The sequence below is a fragment of the Pleurodeles waltl genome, chromosome 6, assembly GCF_031143425.1.
Source record: "Pleurodeles waltl isolate 20211129_DDA chromosome 6, aPleWal1.hap1.20221129, whole genome shotgun sequence".
NCBI lineage: Eukaryota > Metazoa > Chordata > Amphibia > Caudata > Salamandridae > Pleurodeles > Pleurodeles waltl.
The window spans coordinates 147,273,441-147,282,590 of NC_090445.1; the positions used below are offsets into that span (position 1 = coordinate 147,273,441).

General features: G+C 42.9%; 1 long non-coding RNA gene across 1 annotated transcript in view; it reads left to right on the forward strand.

The window, feature by feature from the left end:
- The window catches only part of LOC138301883 (uncharacterized), a 146,057-nt gene extending 145,870 nt beyond the window's left edge, over positions 1-187 (forward strand). The window contains exon 3 of the long non-coding RNA XR_011205139.1: positions 148-187. This is a non-coding gene — a long non-coding RNA (uncharacterized lncRNA). The remainder of the gene's footprint in view (positions 1-147) is intronic.
- Positions 188-9,150: the final 8,963 nt, after the last annotated feature.

Consider the following 9,150-nt stretch of genomic DNA (forward strand, 5'->3'; position numbering starts at 1 on the left):
TCAAGGAAAGAGGTGATTTTTGATCTGATCAGTGACTAGCAAAAGTATTGACTTCAATGTGTTGTCCTTACCTAGTGAGAAGAAGCAGGCCAAAACCAGCAATATAGCTACTTGTTTAGAAACCTCTTGAATGTTTTGCCTACACAGCTGTGGTCAGAAGGAAACTCTCCTACATGCATTATGGGGATGTGCAGCGCTGAAAGAATTTTGATCTATGGTGGAAAGATGCCCTTCGGATATAACTGTTACACGGGAGGCCCTCTCAGCTAAACTGGTCATACTTGACATGTGGAGAGATGTAACCCTACAGCAATATGCCAAAATTCTCTGTAGGTTGGGTCTCATGGGGGCCAGAAGAAACGTTGTCCAGCGATGGGGCTCCTGGATCAATGAAAAATGGACATGGACTTTTGTTCACCAGCTGAAAAACAAAACAAGTTTACAAAAGAAGGGAGTGCCCAAAGTAATGTGATAAGATTTGGCAATCATAGGCATCAACCCGGGAGGTGTCTGGAACGTAATAAAACTTTGTGGTTTGAAAACGTAATTTTTCTATGTGTCTCTTGTGCATCCTAATGCACTTCACATTTATTGAACTTCGATTCATCCAAAAACGTTTTAGGAATCCTGAACATTGTCCAGAAAAAAGAGCTAACAAATGACTTATCAGTTTCTCTGCCTTTAATGCTTTGCACAGAAGAAAACTCTAACGTAGAGATTCAGACTCCATCTTGTTTGTGACGTTTTATTGCACCATATGGATACAATTGCATTTCCAAGTCTCAATAGAATAATGTTTAAATGTGTTTTATGAGCAGGGGCAGCGACCTTTATAAGTCGTTCTGAATAAAACTTGAATTAACTCAAGGTTGCACTTAGCTCTCTTAGCAGAATTGCACATGAGTAGCAATATTTGTAACAGCCCAGGTGGCATCCAAGAAAAGCACTGTGTTGCAGAATCATGAGACATTTTCTAAATGTATTCTTTGCAACAGTTTCACTCTACTTAATTCTGATTGGTTTAGTTAATTAAAACCATATACAACTGTAGTAAATGTATGACATTCTATGTTTAGAATCTTACAAAGATGTGTTATTTTGCATGTACAATGCACCTATTCCTAACTGACCCTTGGAGGTGAATCCATGCCATAATTCTCCTCTACTTTAGACTTTGAAACTTTCTGATCTGAACTTTGCTGAGTTCCTTAATTGATTTCTGTACTTTGACTGAGCTTTGCGCTCTGATTCTTTGATTTACCGATCTTGACTATTCCAACTGATTTCTGTAAGACCAAATTTGGAAACTAAAACCTTTTAGATTTCAGACTTCTCTGTCTGTCATTTCTGTATGATCTAATGGGCTCCACATATTGATTTGAAATCCTCATCTTGTAAGGTTAAAAATTGATGTACAGGTCCAGTGCACATCAAAATCCTGAAGGAATTAACACTACTCCTGGTCCATCAATTCTGCAAAGGGTAAGAGCTGTAGCATAACATAAAATATTCTAACAGAGGATGGTTCCAACTGGACCTCTTTGGTTATGCTTGGATCCACATAGGTAAATTTGCCTTATGTTATGTTATATGTATTTATATAGCGCATGGCTACCCGCGGGCCTCCCAGCACGTATAGCTAAATTAATAGCGAGAAAAAGTGAGAGTGGGATTTACAATTTAAAAATTCAAGTCTTCAGAGCCTTGTGAAAATTCAGTTCATGGATGACTTCTCGTAGGCCTTGGGGTAGGGAGTTCCACAGCTTTGCACCCTGATATGCCAAAGATTTTCCTCCCCATCTAGCTTTCCTTACTTTTGGGATCACTGCCAGGTAGGCAGAAAAAGATCTAAGCGGTCTATTAGGTACATAGAATGATGCTAGAGTCCTCAGCATTACTGGGCCTTTATTATGTAGTGCTCTATGTATATGGCAGAATGTCTTAAATTGTATCCTCTTCTCCACTGGAAGCCAAAGAAGTGAGGCAATTCCTGCTCTTATAAATTGGTGATTGGGAATTTTTAACAACAGTCACGCTGAAGCATTCTGAACTGTCTGTAGTCTTTTAATTACATATCCTGGTGCACTAAGGAACAGTGTATCTCCATAGTCCAGTCGTGAGCTAATCAGTGCCTGTATGATAATTATTTTTGGTATAAAAGGTAAGATTGTAAAGACCTTTCTTAAAAGCTTAAGGATACCAAAGGAGGTCGCAGCTATTTTGTTGGCTTGATGGACCCTTGATAATTGGGGGTCAAGCCATACACCCAGACTTTTGATCACTCCTTTTGGAGGGGCTAAGGATCCCAGGCTTTCCACAGTTAATAAATTGGGTATTGTCTTTGTGTATTGACCGAGTATCATCACCTCTGTTTTTTCATCGTTCAGTTTCAATTTACTTCTGGTCATCCATGCTGCTACCGCTTGGAGACAGGGGACAACTGATGTACTTGTTCTATAGGAGTCATTAGCTAGAGAGACGACTAGCTGTGTGTCATCTGCATAAGACACTAAGGTTAGTCCAAAAGGTTTAACTATATCTGCCAGGGGTCGCATGTAGATGTTAAACAAGATAGGGCTAAGAGATGACCCCTGTGGGACTCCGTAGCTATTGTTAATACATTCTGAAAAATAGGATCTGCCTATTACTTGAAATCATCTATTCTTGATAAAAGAAGTGATCCAGTCTAGGGACAGCCCGGAAATTCCAATTTTCTGTAGCCTGTCGATTAAAATCAACTGTATCAAAGGCTGCGCTCAGAACTAGGAGGATGATAGCTGTCTCCAAACCCTAATATAGGCGCTTTCTGGCCTCTTCCGTGACCGCAATTAGTGCAATCTCAGTCCCGTGTAGTGGTCTAAAACCCATTTGAGTTGAGTGCAAAATATTTTTGTCCTGCAAGAAACTAGACATTTGGGTATTGACATGCTTTTCGGCAATTTAGGACATCACAGGCAATAGTGAAATAGGCCTATAATTGCTAAGCAGTACTGGATCAAGATTAGGTTTCTTTAAGAGTGGTTTAACAATTGCATGTTTCCACTGGTCTGGCACTATTCCAGATGACAGTGAAAGATTAATAAGGTCTGTGATAATGTGAACTGTCATTGGTGCTCCCAATGACAGCACTTGAGGGGGGGCTGGATCTAAATGAGATCCTGATTTAATGATCGAAAGATATCTCCTGACATCTTCTTCTACTATCGCATGGAAATCTGATAAAACCATGAGGGCTATATATTTCTGTTCTAGTGTCTCCTGAGTGTAATCAATATCAGGGGGAAAGGTCGTATAAATATCCAATACTTTTTGTTGGAAGTAAGATGCAAGGTTATTAACATGTTCCTGCGATGCTTCCAAAGGACTAGATTCCTCTTGAACCTGGGTAATCTTGTTAAGGACCCTAAAGATCTCTTTAGGAGAGTTTGCCACCCACTCAATTCTTGAGGAGTAATATCTTGTTTGAGCTACTTTTATCTCAGTGTGATATGAATGCATCGCTTTCCTATATTCTTGTTTTATTGCAATGTCATATGACTTTCTCCATTTCCTTTCCCATCTTCTACATTCTCGTTTGAAATGTAAAAGATGGGTAGTAAACCAGGTAGAGAACTGCTTATGGCATCCCTTTCCTTTAGAAGAGAACGGTACAAGAACATCTAGACTGCCGGTAATCCATTTGTTAAAGGACTCAGATAAGTCCATAACATTGTTCTGGCTGGGCAGTTTAGACTTTTCTAGAGTGTGGATCCAGTCATCGGCTTTTAAATTATGCCATCGTCTGATAGGTGGAGTGACGTTATGGATAAGTTTCCTGTGCCTAGATATGTCTAATTTAAGTGTTAACAGAGAGTGACCCGACCATGCTAATTGGCGTGTTGGCAAAGGTTTTAGTTCTTTAACATTCGAGAAGACTAAATCTATCGTATGACCCCTGTTATGCGTCGGACCCTTGGTCAGCTGAGAAAGATTAAGGGCCTCCAGGTCCAAGATCAAAGATTTAGTTGCTACATTGTCCACCTCCTCTGCGTGAATATTAAAGTCACCTAATAAGGTGAAATTGGGTTTAGAGCAAACTAGCTCTACAATATTCTCTGTTAGTGATTGCAGAAAAACTCCAGAGGGACCCGGAGGGTGTTAGACCAAGGCAGCTGTCAAAGTAAATTGGGGATTCATCCTGATGGAAAAAGTATGCTTGCACATCCTGCAATCAGTAGGGGGTGTGAGTTAACCATAAGGTTCTTCCTATAGATTAATGCAATGCCTCCACCTCTAGCAGAGGTTCTAACTAGCCTATTTATTTGATAGCCCTCAGGTATTGCTAGAGCGACATCTGGACCCGAGCCCTCATGTAGCCAAGTCTCGATTAAGCAGAGCATCAAAGGTTTCGTCTGTTCTATTAGTAGATGTATGTCCAATTTATGTGCTGCTAAAGATCTACAATTACCTAAAAGAATCAGATTATTGTTGTCTTCCTGGGTTATTAATTCCCAGTGATCCCAAGGAGGTTGCGGGGACCACTGACACACAGAGCATTGAGACTCGAAGTTCACCGGATTTACATTAAGGGTTGCAGTTACTCTGCATATTGGACCTCAGAGCATGAAGAGCATCGGAGGTATACTTGATTTTTACCTCTTTGCTAAGAGCATGGGCATAGGGACTGGGCCCTGGGCCAGTTTGATGCGGATGGGCGCGGACGGGCGCAGACGGGCTTGTCTTTGACGTGCCCGCTGCGCGCGTCTGCTGCACGTAGCTTGCATCTGGGCTAGAAATAGCCCGGATGCCAGAATCAGTGGAAAAGACTGCACCGCCAACCCACCCAAGATGGCGGCTGTAGTGTCACTTAGAAAAGGGTAAAAAATGGCGGGCAGAAAGATTTAAGACAAATCAGTAATTCCCTAACCCCCTCAGCCACTTAACACGGACCTGGGGGTGTGGGAAGTATACATAAAATTGTCCCACCAATGCTATAGCCCACCACCTGGTAGCCCTACCCACTTTCTTCAAATATAGGCACTTATCAGCGTTTTTGGCAGCCTCAGTATTTAAACAAATATTTTATACTAATCTTATTATTTATTTAAAAATAGCAATTTAAAATTGTTCCCCCGCTTTCAAAGCATCTAAAAACAAGTATTGCAGAGGCACTCTTACCTCCTTATTATATTGCGCGCGTACCTTAGACTCCAAGGACTGTACCTTAATGATTTAACTTGTCTTGCCCCAAGATCTAAATTGACCTTTATTCAGTCTGCATTCCTGATTCCTGATGACTGAGGGGAAACATTACAGATGACTTAGGGTTCTCAAAGTGCTTTTTGTACTTATCAACAGAGAAAGGCATTGCACATTCATTAGAGTGTGACAGAAGGCAAACCAAAGTAATGTATTTTGGGGCTTGTATTTCGAGAGAGGGTTCGTTAGTGGGTTCTTGTCTCATGTTATACTTGATTTGTGCCCAGAGATGAGCTCTTGCTAACAGCAGATTGTGAGTTGTTGGCAGGCAAAGTCCCTAGATGATATTCCCAGACATGTGAAGTATTGTAGTGACAATTTAGAGGCAAAGCAGAAGAAGATTATGGAGAAATACATTTTTGCGCAGACTTAGGACCCGATTATATGTTGGTAGTAAGCATACTCCGTTGCAACATAATGGTCTGCCCACCAAATTTAAATGCTGACGGACCATTGGTCTATTTACGGTAGACCAAAGGTCACCGTATGTCTCTGCCATGATTAAGCCCCCCTAAGGCCATGTGGACTAAAGGCTGTTGGAGGCAAACCACTATTTCCACCCACTTACTTTAGATGGGTAGAATTAGAAGTCAGTTTTCACTGCCTGTCACTGCCAGGAAAACCCTGGTGAAAAGACGCATTGAAAACTGCTAAATGCTCCCCTCGCCAGGGAAGAGGACTCCCATGGTGAGGGGAGCACTTTCTTTTTTATTTAAAAAAAGAAAACCTCCATCAGCATTTTTTTTTTGCTTGGCGGTCATTTCTCAGTCTGGTGGACAGTACCTCCATCAGGGGTAAAGAGTAATTTACTCAGTCACCCTGAAACAGGCCAACCACTATATTAGAAACCTGCCCATTTGCACAAATAGGATGTCAGAATGGTCTGTATGTGCTAAATTGAAAGTATAATTCTGTCCCCGGTGTTGTTACAGGAATGTAAGTAGGTGCTTTCTAAGCTGGTGGTCAGATGGCACAAACAAGGAACTTTGGTCCACAGGGCAGAAGCCAATAGATGGCTGCTGACTCAAATGCAGGGATGGACATAAACATGTTGAAGAAGACTACTGCTTGCCATATTTGTAACAAAGTGGGCCACTGCAATGGAGAATGTAGACTGAGCACAAATCAGTGCAAAATGATTTTCAAATGCCAAATATGATTGCAATGGTAATGCAGAATATGCAAGTTCATTGGTCACATAATGCTAACATGCCTCAGGCTCCAATAATGGAGCAAACCATCAGAAACAGAAGGTTCAGAATGAATTCAAACACTAAGATTCAGCAGAATCCTTTCATAGTTAGCAAAAATCTCCAACAGTTCCCAGTTTTTGACAGTTCCATTGATCTAGACCCTGACCAGGCGAAATGATTGCCCCTGAGAGGGGAAGAGGATTGATCTTTTGGCACAGTTCTATTGGTAAACTAGAGTGGGTCATATGTGGATAACGAGCTGAATGACCACTCTGTATCATTTTTAATTGATACTGGTGATACCTGATCTAATGGAAGAACAGTAGAGGTCCCAAACCTGCTGTGATGGATTTGCAGAAACCAAATAATACATGGAGAAAGACCTGAAAAAGGTGAATCAAACTGGAATTTCATGTTATCATGTGCTACCGAATCCAAGTGTGACACTTTTTCAGATTCCATGTGATGCTGAGTGGCTTTGGGTCCCTGATCTGTGTTAAACATTCTTTTCCATCCCCTTTCACGAGGACCATCAATTGCTCCAATTTTTTTTTTTTAAGGAAACCTCTTATGTGGTGTTGAGTTGCACAGAGGCATACAAAGAAAACAAGGTGTTGCTTACAAAGCGACATTACTGCCAGAGAGGGGTTCTCTAATTGGAACATCATACTGAGAAAGGTGATAGGAACGTGTCACAAGAATGTACCTCTACAGTCCTCAGAGTGTCCCTCCCCCCGATGCAAAAAGAAGTCAGGATGTTTTTAGGAATGGTGGGCTACTGCCGACAGTGGATTCTCAACATCCCCAGTGGCTAAGCCTCTACACGGACTTCCACAAAATGACTTGTTTAACCACATGTCCAGCCTGCCTATGCAGGGTTGTGTGCAAGGGCACGTATGCCCAGAGAGTGAAGAATACCCACGTGTGTTTTCACTGCATAGGAGAGCTGCTCTGCCAATAGGCAAACACGGAGGAAGTGTTACAATTACTCATAGCTGCAATAGTGGATTGCAGCAGAGCAGCCTTATATTGTTTAGTATCATTGGATTAGTCCTAACAAACCCCTTCCTACAATAAAGGTGGTTTTGTCAATAATCTTGGAGAAATGCCACTTCTAGAAAGTGGACTTTTCTCTGCCCAATAATGCTTTGTGTACCTTTTAATTCGACTCAAGTCCACACTGGGGGATGGAGGAGCACATCTCTGCATTCCCCAGCAACAGCTATAAAACTTGGGCACACAACTGGAAAGAAGACCTTTGCCATTTGTGGGCCTGGCTGGATAGATTGGAGGGAGAGGTTATGACACTTGGCCTCTAGGGGCCAGATCATGGCCCCACTAAAGATTAAGGTCTGCATTCCACAGCCCCATTGCAGACAGGACTGAACTTTAGGGAAGACACATGTGGTTCAAAGGGGAACTCTCTGAACCTTCCTCAACTTCAAAGACACACTACAGTATAACTAACGGTGCCACAGTGCAGCAAAGTAGAGATACACTGCAGGACATGGGATGGAGACCCTGGACTGTGTGGTGCACACTGCCAAAAGAATTTATTGTGCACAAGGAATAATTACTGCCATAGGAAGGGACCACGCACCCTTCCTGCATCGTGGCAGGCCTGGGCAAACTGTTTGCTTCTGTGTGGCACACTGAAGTCTGCTCTCCAAGGGCTTGTTACCTTGCCCCCTGTTCTCTGTTGGAGGTCTCAGGGACATCAAAGATCTCCTGCAAGGGTCCTACACCTTCTACCTGTGTCATCTGGAGAGCAGTTCCCTCTTAAATGCTTACATCATCTGTAAGGCCTCACCTGGGAGCAGCGGTGTGAGCTTGGAACTAAGTATTGCGCCTGGAGACCAGATTTGTCTGGTGCGGAGCCTTCAAATTTCTGTCCGCGTTCAAGGAGTATGGCCCTTCATTGTGGGGCCCCAAAAGGCATAAACGTTTTTTTTTGTAGTGAGCGGATTATCCGGTCGCGGGACCCAGCATTGACCACAATTGTTGAACATGCTGCATTTTTCTTGTGTGACACCCGACTGCATGCTCACTGTGTGTGGTGTCTGATTTACTGGTTCCGAATCTCAGAGGTTGGGGCGCACCCAGACCAGTGCCACGTTCTACCTCGTGCGATACAGCTGAACTTGCATCTCTGTGTGTTTTTGGTCTGGTGCAGCTCAAGTCATCATGCACCAGACATTGTGCCTCATTCCAGGGAGGTACGGGATTAGAACTCATCATGCATGACCGTATTTGTCTGGTGTGACCCAAGTCATTGCGCACCAGAAGTTGTGTCTTATTCCAGGGAAGTACGACATTGATAACTATTCGTGTGTGTCTGGATTTGTCTGGTGAGATTCAAGTCATCCTGCACCAGATGTTGTGCTGCATTCCAGGGAGGTACGGCACTGATAACTCTTCATGTGCAATTGGAATTGTCTTGTGCAAATCAAATCATTGCACACCAGACATTGTGGATCATTCCAGGGAGGTACAGCATTGGTAACTCTTCATCTACGATCGGAATTGACTGGTGCGACTCAAGTCATTGAGCGCCAAATATGGTGCCTCCTTCCAGGTAGGCGCGGATTTGGTAACCCTTCATGCACAACCAAGACTGTCCGGGGTGACTCAAGTCATCGTGCCCAAGACTTTGTGCCCCCTACCAGGATGGTGCAGATTTGATAACTATTTGTGTATTGTAGTGCCTGACTTGACTGGG